We start from the raw sequence: 14526 nt of genomic DNA, 5'->3' as shown, positions 1-14526 counted from the left end.
ATCAGCGCGCCCTCACAGGCTTTCCGCTCAGAACTACATGTCCATTGACTGGTTTCGTCACTCTAGAGCACTGGGGTGGGCAGGTGCCACAGTGTAAGCTGGACTGTGGCACTCTTTACTGTATTAGTGATCTGAACATATTTAGGAGGTGAATTAAAACAAATGCATTAGAAGCATCGCCTGAATCGGTCCATTTAGACCTTCTCGCTCGTTTTCTGTTGGCTGTAGGATACCCCACTGTTCTTTCATAATTGATTGTTTATGATTGCCTGAGCACTTACATACCTAAGGGTGGCAGTACCACAAACCTCCACCAGGATAGAGGACCAGTAACAATAAGAGTCACAATGACATTACTCTACACCAGCATCCAGATGATGAATCCTGTCTGAATTTTATGTCTTGGTTACCACAAGGATTTTATACTTGAAAGGCCCTAGACGTATGCTTCTGTGAGAAGTGCTTATGGAGCATGTCTTCGGCTCGGCAGTGGTCAGACCTTTGAGCCTGCCACATTGTCATGGTGAAGCCATGCCCAAGAAAACACAGCCTGCAATGCCCTTCTACTTATTTCCCTAGCCCCCCAACATTTGGGAGAGGTTGTATGTCAGAAATCAGAATGTGTCCAGTTGATCACATTGGTTTAAATTTTGATTGATGGTTGGCATAGGGGCAGTGGAAGGGGCACACTTGCACTAACCACGAGTGCATGCTGCATGCCCTAAAGACACACACGCGTTTGTGCACGGCAATAAAGAGAGAGGCTGGCTGACCGGTTGGGCAGAAATATGTTAGGCCTTGGAGTGGGGAGTGGGGAAGGGCATGATTGAAGGTGTGGAGAAGGTAGAGGGCCAAATGGGGATTCGTTCAGTAAAAGGCTGCGGTGTAGAAAGGGAGGCATATGTGGAACCTGCGAAAAAAAAGCAAAAAGTGGGGTGGGTGCATGTCTGTTCAGTCCCCATTTTGAATCCACCTGACAATTTCAGGTACATTTATCTTTCAATATTTGCCCTCATTACAAGATTGGCGTTGATGGAAAAAAATGCCAGTAATTCTTTTTGATGGATTTACTGACGGCACGGTTTCCGTGCAGTGAATCCACCGATTTTCAGAGGAAAAGTAGAGGATTTACCTCCAGCTATTTCCAAAAACTGGCAGATTAACAATGCGGTAATTCTGCAGGTTGTAAATCCCCCAAAAGTTTCCATGGAGTCCTACTGAATCCAAAAATGGGAATTTGCACCACTTGTAATCCCATGGTAGCACCACAGGACCAAGTGGCAGTAACAGTAATTGAGTTGGGTGGTATTTCAGCAGATTTTCCACTGCAATACCGCCAAACTCGTAATGAGGCCCAATATTGACAACTCATTTTCATATGAAAACCAGTCAACTGGATTGCCGTTCAGTTATGATATCTTTTGCCAAACAGGGGAGGGTTTTTCTTCAGATCTATATATACGTTTGAAGCCAATATATCGCTTTAGAAACAACAAAAAACAACAACAAATTGTGTCCCGCCACTTAGTGTGTTGGGATCTCTGTGTGTCGGACCTGATATTGAGTATGCGTAACCCTGTGAGTGCCGGAACCAGAATTTATTCTCTTCCCTATGTAAATTCGTACATATACATATATACCCTAACTATATCACTCAAGGGCTTAAAGAATCAGTTAGTTTTCAATTGTTTTGTTCGTGCTAATCTGCAAAATTAAATTAAACCTCAACCTCTTAAGCATAAGTGGTCCAGAAATTTGGGAAAGTAAGCACAATTCTGGAAAATTGGCAGCTTACGGCTGATTCATGGAATTATTTGCATGTAAAAGGGGAATGTACGTGCCATTCTGTGCGCAAATCCCTGTTTGGCGAATGGGGATTTGCGTTCAGAATGGCGCGCAAATCCCTGTTTTACACGAAAATAATTCCATGAATCAATGTGTAACCAGTGATGCCAGCGAAGGGGAAGGGATCTGTAGTCATGTGAAAAAGAATTTAAAAGTTAATATTTATGAATGTATTTTTGTAATTTTAAACTAGCAAACTATGTGCACTTAGTACGCACAGGTAAGTGTCCTTTTCATATGAACACCAACATGCGTGATTTATGATGTGCATAAATTATGTCCATGGCCCTTATTCATGGAATTATTTGCGTGTAAAACGGGGATTTGCACGCTGTTCTGCCAGCAAATCCCCATCCGTCAAACAGGGATTTGCGAGAAGAATGGCACGAAACCTATTAATTGCAGTGATGAGATAAAAATACATGTACGTACTAGCAGTACCCGGCATATCAAATGCTAATGCTGATCCTGCTCTCTCACACTCTCTTTCTCCATCTCTCTCTGCCACTCTATCTCTCTGCCTCTCTTCCTCTCTGTCTGTTTCTCGCTCTATGGGGCAGATTCTCTCTCGGGGGCCTTTGGCGGGTAAGTTGTACTCAAGGGAATCCTTGCTTGATCTACGACTTATAGGCACTATTTTGCCAAATCAATTTTATACAACGTCATTAAGACATGGTATTGCGGCATGTGCCAAGGATAGCCTACTGCACTCATTTCTTATGAACTTGCGCTCTTTACCTGCTCATGCTCTGTTTATTCAGACCTTCTGTCGGAAAGCTCTTGGGATGTAGGATTCGTGCCGGAAACATGGCTATCAGAAGTATCTTCTCCAGATTTTGTCCTGGCCCTTCCAGTTGATTATAATATCATTTGATTGGACTGTGCTGTCTCCCCACTCTGGTGGAGGGTTACTCAGCAAACTTGACTACTGCGCCAGCATGATCCTGGGCCTCCCGCTCCATTATTTTTATCCATCTAAAAAGCACTCACGTTTTCAAAATGCGTCCTTTACAACCTACCTTAAATATCTCTCACCTCGACCTACCATCACCATGCCAGGTGGCTCGTAATGCAATATTGCTCCCTCTTCAGATTTTTACACCCTGTTGTCAAATGTACACTTGGCCTGGTTCATCCATTACTGATCTACCAGACAGGCTCTCGGCTCTTCAATTCTCAACAAACTCTCTGTCAGCTGCGCCCGTTTGGTCACATTTCTCTAATGGTTCTTCTCCCTTCTGTCCTCTCCCAGGCTTAAAACAATTCAATCAGTCTACAGACGTCCTTTCATCGAAAGATGTTTTTTTGTGGGGTCTTTTATCGCTGATTTTTTGCTGAAAGAACTCATTGAATTTTTTTGGGGTGGTTAGAAAAATATCTAAATTGTGTGTGGGTGTACGGGAATATAAAAAGTTTGAGGGGATGGGGGATGGAGGTTTGGGGGCTAACCCCCCAAAAATAAAAAAGTAAAAAATTTGATGATTTTTTTCGTAAAAAAATCAGCGGTAAAATAATCCACAAGAAAACATCCCGCGATGAAATTACATGGAACCCATTGAATATATGTAAATTGAATTCCTGTAAATACGGGCCCATGCCCTAAATATACACTGTATTTATTTAGATGTACGTATGCCTTTCCATCACCAAATGTCCCCTTTTAATGCACCCCTTTTTAGATACAAATACACTGCCATGGCCCTACCCGATCCACCTCCTCAAACGTGGTCATTGAAACTATGTAAAGGAACTCTGAAATGCGGCTGCCTCTTCTGCTGGTATTTTTGCTCTAGGTACTGCGCCTCTGGTAGAAGTGCCTAACCAGTCAACCAAATGAACAGAAATTAAAATATAAATATAAGTGTTGCTCATCAGCTGGAGTAATACAATGGTATTCTAGGACTGGCTGGGGGCGCAGGGCTCATGGGCTGAAATATCGAGCAGGATAATGTTGCTTAAAGGGCGGTGTGACTACAGATTTGAACTTGATGAGGGCTTATTCAAAGAGCTATTGTGGGACCAGCTAGGAAGAAAGAAATGACTCCGACTTGGTCAGGAGCCCAGGAATTGGGTTTATATTTTCTTTTATTAATAATAATAATAATAATAATAATAACAACAATGGGTGAGGGAGAAACCGTAGTGGGGGACAGTGTGGGTGAGAGCGCTCTCAGGGAGAGGGATTGGAGGCAGGGGGATGAAGTAAGGAAGACGAGGTTGAAAGAGTTGCTTTGATTGCGTGTCAGTTCTTTGTGAAGGGCTACCAGGGAGTGGTCTTAGATGAAAAAGTCAAGCTCCAGAGGATGGGCCCTGGGGAGGTTGGAAGGCTGAAGTCAATAAGATGTAGTGGACAGATGGATGGGGCTCAAGAGTGAGGCTGAGGTCAGGTAGAAGGTCAGGTAATGATAAAGAAGTGTTATTTATACAGCGCCTTTATCCAAAGCGCTTTACAGCGCACATATTTACATATAATATCACCCAACCAAAATTGGTACTCATTTATCGACCTCGGAAGGATGAAAGGCTGAGTTGGCCTTGCCAGGATTCGAACGTGCGACCTGCAGATCACGCTCAGATCGCAGCCGAGAGCGCTCAACCCGCTGAGCTGAGAACCAAAAGAGGAAATCGTTTTCAAAATGGCCCCATATTCTGCATCTGTAGCAAGCCTAACTCCTTTACCATAGGAACATTTGCAAATAAAATAGGTCACCACACACAAGGGCCCACGATGCACCGGCCTGCTGGGAAATCTCCAGAGTTCTCTATATGCAAGTCCTTCCGCACAAAGCAAGAGGCGAAGAAGTCGGAGGGGACGGGGGGGATGGAAATGCCTTACTGACCACGAGGAATATAACCCCTCCCCCCTCTCTTGAGCATTCGTTGAGAATGGGAGAAGGTGTCCGTGTCAGTAGATAGCCTCGTGTGTAGCAGTGTCACGTGGAGTGGTTAATGACTCATCTTTTGCTACAAAAGAGAACATGTGTGGTAGTAGTCAAAGTAGTAGATAAGGAAAGACGTTTTGTTGGAGAGTTATTGAGCATTTCATAGTCCAAAAAAATGTTAGTGTTGGGGTACCGGAGCTGAAGGGGGCCAAGCAGCCCCCGAGGGGAGGGGGTGGTTTATCAAGTGAAAGCAATCTAAGTGGTAAGGGTGCCTTTTGTGAGTGGATAGAAGAGTGGTAATGGGATGTGGAGCTGTGAAGGGGGCGGGTGTTCATGGAGATGTAAGCCTATGTGAGAGGTAGGGAGGGGAGGGTGGAGTGTACAGGTGCATTGCGCAGTGGGTAGTACTGGGTTTAGGCTGGTAGCAGCCAATCAGTACAGGGGAGAAGGCCAACAGTGACCGACAGATAGTGAAACAGCTCAGCGTGTTAGTGTGCTTGCAGCAGAGAATGCAGTGTAAGAGGCAGGTCACAGTTTCCAATCTCAGTAAGACAGCTAGGACGTCTCATATTGCAGAGGTGTGTACGTGTGTGTGTAAGTATATGTATATGTGTGCAAGTGTGTGTGCGGGTGTGTGTGCCCTGAAGATCTCAGGTTTGCGCCCAGGGCTGCCTTCGTCAATCTTCCATCTTCCACGAGTGGGTGATGATAACACTGATTATCACAGTGCTTAGAAGCAGCCTGTCTGCATAAAGATCTGCATTTATCACATCATGTGTATTATTTACACCTCTTAAGCCTCTGATGGAGAATCTCAACATCTGGCACCCCCCACCTGCCCCAATAACACTAACTCCACGTGGCATCCAATCCGCCTTCTTGCCATTTCCACAGGCGTGAGCGTCTATCTAGCCAAGCGGTGTGCCTGTCTGCTTTACTTCCTAAAGTTAGACACATTCTCCCAACATGAAACAGACAGGGAGTAACAGATATCCAGATGTTTGCCCCTTATTACTGCCTCCACTGCTGTCTTCATGTGTTCAAACCAAAGCCATCAGCTCTGCATAACACAATGAAGACCCACTATTAAGGATTGCATCTAGGGATGGCCTATAAGATGACAAAATATACATACCTTCATTTATGGTCATTACTTGGCACAAGCATGTATGTGTTGCAACAGAAGTATCCAGGCTGTTTAAATGTGTTTGTTACTACCCTAGAAATACTGCAATGTGAACTGTTTACTCTCTGAAATACGCTTTATCTCCCAGCTTCCAAAAATAATTCTGCACCTCCAAATATTACCCAGAGCCTTTCTCTTGAATAGATGAAGGTTTAGTTTGGCTCTTTGATGCAGGGGCGGGGGGCTGCAATTGACGCCTTTTTGCAAATCAGGCTCCAGTATCATGACATTGCAGTGTGCTTCATACTTCCTTTTGGAAGTCGAGTTGGAAGGCTTCTGGGTCTTCTCTCACTGTTCAGTAGAAGGGCTCTCGGTTTGCATTCACTGTTTTCAATAAAAAAAAAGCTTAACATCCATTTCTCACTGTCCTACTTCGGTAGAAGGCTTCTGTCATGATGCCTACCCCCGGGCTTCAGGACCAAGCCTATCAGCTCCGGAAGCAGGCATCCAGACACTTATTAAAACACCAACAGCCTGGGGGCTGTTTGGGTTCAGTCCTGGCACCTTAGGCGCCAGGCTCATCATAGAAATCAGTCCTGGCACCATAGGCGCCAGGCTCATAAACTTTACTTACCTGATGCAGACCATGCTGCTAGTGAGTCCAAGCCAACGTGAGGCCTGGATGGGACTATTTTATTACAGGGACTATTTTTTTCTCGGGCGTGGTTCTAGGGAACTTCTTACCTGGAACTACTTTGGAGGCTATTTAAACCACGCCCGAACAACAGCACATGCTTTGCGTTATTTCGCATCCAGTAGCGTAACGCTCACCGTGCCTGCAATCTGCATCCAGTCTTCTGCCACGTCCGCCTCGAATCAGGAGCTCCTAAAACAAAGAGGAAAGAAAAGGACAAGGTTAGAAAACAAACTATTTTCGAATTCCTCACCTGATTCCGGATCCATCTCACCTCCGGACCTGGAAAGAACATCATTTCTGTATGCGTCGCATTTCCAGCTGCAGCACCGTGCCATACTCACCAGTCCTCTCAGCATCTTTCGATGCAGCGCAGCCTCCATCATTTCTTCGCCGAACTCCGGCACCTGAGGGACAAAAGAAAACAACAAGGTGAGCCGAGAAAACCAACAAATATAACTCTTATCACCATAGACTTACCTGATTTACCACCAGAGGCATTATTCTATAACTCTCCACATCTTCATGTGCCGCACCTGCAAAGAGAGAGAAAACAACACGTTAAACACGTGCATCATTTACCGGACAGCGTCGGGTAATACAGACTCTTACCTGAGCGCCACCAGCTGCCACGAGGGCATCTTCTCACGATCTCAGCTGCAAGACAAGGAAGGAAAGGGTGAAATGAGTGAAGCATCGGACATATTGAACTCTATGAACTTGATACTTACTGGACCTTGCCAGGAACCTCAGAGTCAATACTCTCCGGAACTCTCCCACGCCTTCAAACCAGTGAAGTAACTGTCATCAACGCGCCCCTGCAATCCATGCAGGATGGAGAGCTCATCTTTCAAGAATATAAGGTGAGATTGCTGAGAGGGAACTTAGGAGGTGATTAGTTGGGAGGACTGTGGGGTGGGGCCATCACTTGAATCCACGGGTGGCTAAATCCATCTCTCCACTTGCAGGAGAATACTTCTACGGGTCACGCAGACAAGATTAGGAGGGCCAGTCCAGTTAGTCATCTCTGCACTACGCATCACGTTGGTGGAGACCGCAGCCTTCCGGATCCGACCGATGCCCCTGTGGGAACCAGGTGAGCGTAACAGCTTCTTGTCACCATATCCCCTCACGCACTCTATTTGAAAGATTCCCCTCAATGTCTTTCATTTCTGCAACCAGCAGAAGGCTCTTAGCCACGTTTCCCTTTCCTGCGATCAGTAGAAGGGGTATTGTGATGTTATCCTATTTCTCTGACGGACAGAAGACTTCACGTCCCTTTCCAACCTTCCTATGGTCAGTGTAGGGCTTGTAGTTACATTCCCCTATTCCTATGAGCAGTAAACACTTCCAGGCACTTCTTCTCTACTCACTTTCCCCACCTTGCACAAGGCCTCTCATCACTTTCTTCCATTTGTAGGATCAAAAGGCTTCAAATCACTTCTGCCCTTTCCTCTGATCAGTAGAGGATTCCTCCTCGTGTCACCCTCTTCCCTAGATCATTAGGAGGCTCCTCCTCACTTTCCCCACCTTGCAGAAGGCCTCTCATCGCTCCCTTGCATTTGTAGGATCAAAAGGCTTCCAATCACTTCTGCCCTTTCCTCTGATCAGTAGAAGATTACTCCTCGTGTCGCCCTCTTCCCCGGTTCATTAGGAGGCTTCTCATCACTTTCTCCACCTTGCAGAAGGCTTCTCATCTCTTCCACGTGTTTGTCACCTGTTCCCATTCCTAGCATCAGAAGAATGCCTCTCAGCACTGCCTCTACCTCTGCCTCATAGAAGGCTCTTGTCAATGTCTCCCTTTTGTACAATCATTAAAAGACGTATTTTCCACTTTATGCCACAAGTGTTGTTGTCATTTCCCCATTTCCATGATTATTGGAAGTTTTCTAATCAATTTCTTTTCTATCATCAGTAGATTATGTGTCATTGCTTCCTCCTCTTAATCAGATTATTTGAAGGCTTCTGGTCACTTTCTCCCCTTTGTAGATGGTTTCTTGGGTATCCAGTGATAGTCTCACCGGGGGAAACGGCCGCCAGGGGGCAAACTTTCTCTAAAAATGCCCCCTCAGGAAAATCAAACACTTTCCCCAAATATTCTAGGATTGGATGTAACACTATACACCACCTAGATTGTTTAGGGAAAGTATTTTAGGGGTCAGGAAAAGAAAGTTGCCTATCTGGCGACTTTTTCCCAGCAACATTATCACATGGAACCGTTTTTCGTCACAGTCTTCCATTTTTAGACGGTTTCTCAACCCTTTCTCCATTTTCTAGGAGGCTTCAAGACACCCTCTCCCCTTTGTAGAAGGTGTTTGATCACTTTCTCCACTACTTTCATGTATTCTCGTCCCTCTCTCACCTTCCTAGAAGGCTTCCCTCTGCTAATCCCACAGTTGCTGCGATCGGTGTCCTGGGCCCTTATGCATCTTCGGGGCATTCACCTCCCACACCAATTCTCCCCAGCTCATGTCTATCCACAGCACTTGCATCTGCCCACCCTCCGCCCTGGAGATGTGCACTTACACCTCCTGTGGCCCGAGTCTATACAGCACTCAACATTCCTAGCACTTCATATGTAGCTCACACATGAACCCGGACTCCCCAGCACTGACCCCCTCTTCCCTGCTGCTCTTGCACGTTCTGAATCCTCACAAGGCATAGTAGGTTCGTCCCTTCTACCTTTTCCCCCCACTGCTCTTAAATATTGTGTTTTTAATGTTTTCCCACCCTTGCTCCCTCCCTGCCCTGTGAGAGCGTTGAAACAGTATTTTCTTATTGTATAAGCACCTAACAAGAGAAAATAAATAAATAGGGCTTCTCACCACTTTCTACCCTTTGTAGACGGCTTCTCGTCCCTTTCTCGCCTTCCTTTCCAATCAGTAGAGCGCTGCTCATCACTTTCCACAGTTGAATTCTCATAATTTCATCACTGTCCTTGATTCCATTGTGAAGGTGCTTTGAGCCCATCCTCAGAGGCCCTTTCCATGACCTCACAACTTTTCCACCACATCAGAGAAGTCACTGGGACCATATTATGTGTTATATATAGAGACGTTCCATTCTAAAATGGGGCCTAAACCAAACAAAGTCTAGTGAAGGCGGTAAACAAACGAGCTACACTAAGAGCTAATGGGGGTGGAGGGGAGGGGAAGTTCAGTGTGATGCTATTTTTAGTGTGCACTGATGGACGGTCTTCTCTGTACCCAGAGCAGGGGAGCCCTACTGGTGCCTTTCAGTCTCATGTGAATGTCTGCCTCCTGCGTAGGATGGTGCTACTGGGATGGCCTCTCAGCCTCAAGGGCCTGTAAACATCATGTAAATAGATGCTACAAATGAGAAGAACACCATCGAGTGCAGAATTCATCTTCAGATGCCACCGAGAGGCATAACAAAGAAAGGTCAATTACAGTTGCCGACTAAACATTAACTTGATGAAAGGCCATATTAGCAAGCAAAATATTACAGACATAAGGGGGGTCATTACGACCCGGGCGCATAGGTATACTGGGCACCAGTAATGACACCGGTGCCGGTAATCCCTTTGCACCCTATTCCGAGGTCCCTTTGCAGGTCCTTCCCTTAACGCCTGGTTTTAGCAGGCGCAAAGGATGGGACCCGCAAAGGGATACCGGGGTCAATAACGGTACCGCAATTTGCGGTACTGTTATTGCCGCCTTCCCCCTTCCCATTGAGCCCTATGGGGGCTCAAATGGGAATGGGGAATGGCATTTCAAATGGGGACTTACCAGTCCCGCAAAGGGTGGAATGGACCGGTCAGTCCCCATACCGCCACGTCGGTGGTGGTACCGGTATTGGTGCTAGTCATGGCGGAATGAGGGCCAAGGAGGCGTGTGTTTAGGTGCTTGGGGGGACGAGCGTGAACTGCAAAGCAGTAAGCGTATTGCATGTTGCTGTGCAAGAAGGTATGTTGCTGCTGGTGCCAGGGTGACAGAAACAGCCAGAGACATCACTTAGCGAAGCATTACTTTGCCGGGTCCCAATGAATCATATAAGGGATTGTTTTGATGGTTATTTAATTTTATGATACTCCCGTTCCTCTGGGGCTTATATCTTGGGAGATAGATTGGATCCTGTAAACCATATATGCTAGTTTTTAATCTTGTTTGCGGATGACATGACTCATAATTACTTAATTACTATATTATGTATTGTTGTATGTTGATGTGTGTACAGCTTTTGTTGTTTTGTGTAATAGTTGTATAAGTTCTGTGAACTGTAAACGACCAAGCAAATAAATAAATAAATACATTATTGAATTTATAATCCTGTATGCTGCTGCATTGCTCGATTTATTGTGTATTCCTGATGGCTTTGTTTGTATTTATTGTATTGTTTGTGTGGTACATGTGTTTTAAAGATTTAATTAACCATAAATGCAACAAAAAAAACCTCTGAAAGTTTTTTCCCCAAGGACAAACCTTAATGATCTGGTAACCATATATCTCTATATGGACCCCTTTTGGTATGGCGGTGCCAGGCTATGGAAAAGCCTTGTGGATGATTCCATGTGTTATTAGTGCCCTTTATTTAAAATGATACACACAAAGCCCATCTTTTAAGTACTGACCAAATGCCTGAAGAGCACCGGGCTAGGCGATTCTCCCCATGGTCTATCTCGCCTCCGCACTAAAATACCCACAGCATGCACCCATAAAGGCAGCAACACTGAATTCCTGACATTAGTATGCGCTGATGGGCCATTGTTTGCTAACCCTACATGAAACGGCCATGGATGGGAAGAACCTGGGAGTTATTCCAAGCGCCTGTGAAGACCGCAGGATCCTTCCCCAGCACGTTGGTGGCAGGTGTGAACCACTGCCCTGCCACCACCACCACCTCAATACCTGCGCCCTTATACGCGTCAAGGTCGACTTTTGCAACTGAATACTCCTAGACTATGTGTTTGCGACCGGTCCGCAACCTAAGCCTTTGCACACTCCAAGCTGACAACACCACACAAGCACTACTCGTCCTGAACTACTACAAATGCGGCACTAACTTTGCTAAACAGGAAACCTGACGTCTTTCTGCCGTGCTCTCCATAGGTGGCACAACCCATTATCGCCCCCCTCTCCGAAGTAACGCCCAGCCCACATCAAGAGCACGCCTGCTCAAACTGGTCTTAACACCACCCCAGGAGGAAGGCAAGGTGCCACAGTGACATAGGTGATTTCCTCAGTTATGTATGTGACGCGTGAAGTCTCAAGTTCGATTCCCTTCCGGGTCGATACAGCACTTAAATCTTTCAAGGTCAATACCTAGTGTACCATTCCATTGCTCATTAAGTCTCGGGAGGATAGCTCAGGGGCAGCGTGCTCGCCTTGGGAGGATAGCTCAGGGGTAACGTCACGGAGCAAGACGACACGGAGCATCACAGGTTTGATCCTGGGGTCTTGCTTAGAAACCTCTGGGTATTAAGTATCATATCATAATAGCACGCATGGGAGAGGTGTCTGCCAATCAGGTAACCAGGATGCAAGCTTTATTGTACAGAGCCTCCATTCTGTGCCGGCCGCTGGAGCCTCTCCGGCTGCCTGCCATTTTGTACACTACCCACTTACCCCACTTGTCCATGGCAGTCCCCAGTTAAGCTTCCCCGAATACCACATACCCACTTAAACCTCTACATTCTCCAACAGTGGCCCATCGGTGCATCTCTCCTCGCTGCTTCTGATGTCTGCCTTCTCTGCCACCTCCCCGCAGCCCACACACCTTTCGTTCTGCCATGGCCCCTAACGCGACCCATCGGAGCGGCTCCAGGACTCAGTGTGGGAGGGCATTAGGGCCATCCTGCTGGGGCCGCCTGGCCCGGGCAAGGGGACACAGGCTCTGAAGCTTGCAGAGAAGTACTGTGTCTGTCATCTGACCACTGGCGATATGCTCTGAACTCGGGCAGAGATTAAAGGCCAACATGGATGCTGGGAACCTGGTGAGCGACGCAATGGTGGTGGAGCTGATTGAGAATAATCTGGACACGCCGCCGTGTAGCAAAGGCTTTTTGCTGGATGGCTTCCCACCACAGTCACGCACACGCAGGCTGAGATGTTGGCCGAACTCTTGGAGCAGAGGGAAGAGAAGCTGGATTCTGTGATTGAGTTTGAAGTGGAAGACTCTCTTCGTGTCCAGCCTATTTGTGGCCGGCTCATTCGCAGCCCAAGCGGGCGATCTTACCACGAAGAGTTCAACCCTCCGCAGGAGCCAATGAAGCATGATGTCATCGGGGAGCCCTTAATTCGCCGTTCAGATGATAACGAGATGACTTTGAAGTCGCGCCTCAACGCCTAGCACACAATGACCACGCCGCTGGTGGAGTACTACAGTTCAGATGATAACGAGATGACTTTGAAGACGCGCCTCAACGCCTAGCACACGATGACCACGCCGCTGGTGGAGTACTACAGTTCAGATGATAACGAGATGACTTTGAAGTCGCGCCTCAACGCCTAGCACACGATGACCACGCCGCTGGTGGAGTACTACAGCAGACACGGCATCCACACTGCTGTGGATGCTTCCCAGGTCCCAGATGTAGTGTTTGCCAGCATCCTGGCAGCATTCTCCAAAGTCAAATGTAAAGACCTGGTCCTGTTTATCTAGCGTGCGCTTTCCTTTCTGGGGTGAGGGATCGAGACTGGGGGCTCAAACCTGTAGCCTGCAAAGGGGGGTGCTGGTGGTGAAGGAAGGGGTACTCGGCACTTTAGGACTATATTAAAAACGCATTGAGAGAACCTTTAAAAAAAAATAATAATAAAAAAAAACAGTGGCCCATCTCTCTCCGCCCTCTACCAGTGGCATAGAAAAGGGACTCACAAGAGCTGCCTTTACTTGGAGAAATTCTGAAAGCATGGCTCATGCAAGATTGTTTTCCCTTAGAAAAAGGCCATTAGTACCTCATTTTGCCTTTCAAAGGTGCTAATAGCAATAATGCCCTTCTATTCGGGCTTTACTAGGTGGTAGGAGCCCATCTTAAGGGTCCAAAGGCTGAGCCCTCAAAATGGGCTATTATTGGTTAAGTAGAAACCGCTAGTGTGATCTATACTTTAAAGTGGGAAGTGTCAGTGATGAGGAGCTGTATAAAATGAGATGTCAATGGGATGAACATGACTACAGTACAGAAAGTCCAGCCGGCCCTCACCCCACCACCAGTCCTTGGACCAGCAATATCTTGTACCCATATTACCCCTGTACAGTCCTGTGAAACCACTCATAAAGCCCTTATAAACGCTAGGTCCCTGGTTTATGAGAAAATATACACACAAATTACACAAAATATTTATTTTTTATTTTTAATGCTCTACATTAGTCATGGGCGGACATTAGTCTCGGGAGGATAGCTCTGCGGCAACGTGCTCACCTTGGAAGCAAGACGAAACGGAGCAACACAGGTCCATGCTGAGAAAGCTCTGGGTATTAAATGCGTTATAAATAACCCATCATATCATATCATATAATGTACCAATTCAGAGTGCTAGCAGGGAAGGCAGGAGTCAGGAGGAGAAAGAAAAAAGGAATGGAGCTTGGAGAGAAAAATGAAACAAAGGAGAGAAGGCATATTTCAAAGCTAAAGAGGAGGTGTGCATTCTCTAGACTAGCCTCAGCAATGACTCAGGAGGTGGAAGAGTGGAAGGATCCTTGAGAAAGCATGGTCTTGAGGGCTGTCCAGAGGTCTTCTTTGCATCTCGGTCCTTGTTGAACCTGGTTGGCAATTTCCCAAAGTGGTCAATAGTGACCGGCAACCTTGGATATCCTCTGTCCTATTTTCTCTTCTCTCTCATTCTGTCCTAGACCTTACCCTCCCACAGTGAAGCAGCCCTTCTGTCTCTAGATGAATGGACACTGGTGTTGTGTGCAGGGCCCCCCGAACGGCCCAGCCCATCAGGGAGCAGTCTTGGATCCCGGATAGCAGAGGAAGCCTTTCCAGAAGCAGCTTTCGTTTGATATGACCCTCCACGCTT

General features: G+C 46.6%; 1 protein-coding gene and 1 pseudogene across 1 annotated transcript in view; one reads left to right on the top strand and one right to left on the bottom strand.

Annotated features, from left to right (window-relative positions):
- ENTPD3 (ectonucleoside triphosphate diphosphohydrolase 3) overlaps positions 1-14526 on the bottom strand; it is a 357567-nt gene that overhangs the window by 237067 nt on the left and 105974 nt on the right. The window lies entirely within an intron of this gene.
- LOC138568851 (adenylate kinase 2, mitochondrial pseudogene) lies at positions 12012-13221 on the top strand (annotated as a pseudogene).

The sequence above is a fragment of the Ambystoma mexicanum genome, chromosome 2q (assembly GCF_040938575.1).
Source record: "Ambystoma mexicanum isolate Mex_15411 chromosome 2q, UKY_AmexF1_1, whole genome shotgun sequence".
NCBI classification, from domain to species: domain Eukaryota; kingdom Metazoa; phylum Chordata; class Amphibia; order Caudata; family Ambystomatidae; genus Ambystoma; species Ambystoma mexicanum.
This window is presented reverse-complemented; position numbering and strand designations above follow the sequence as displayed.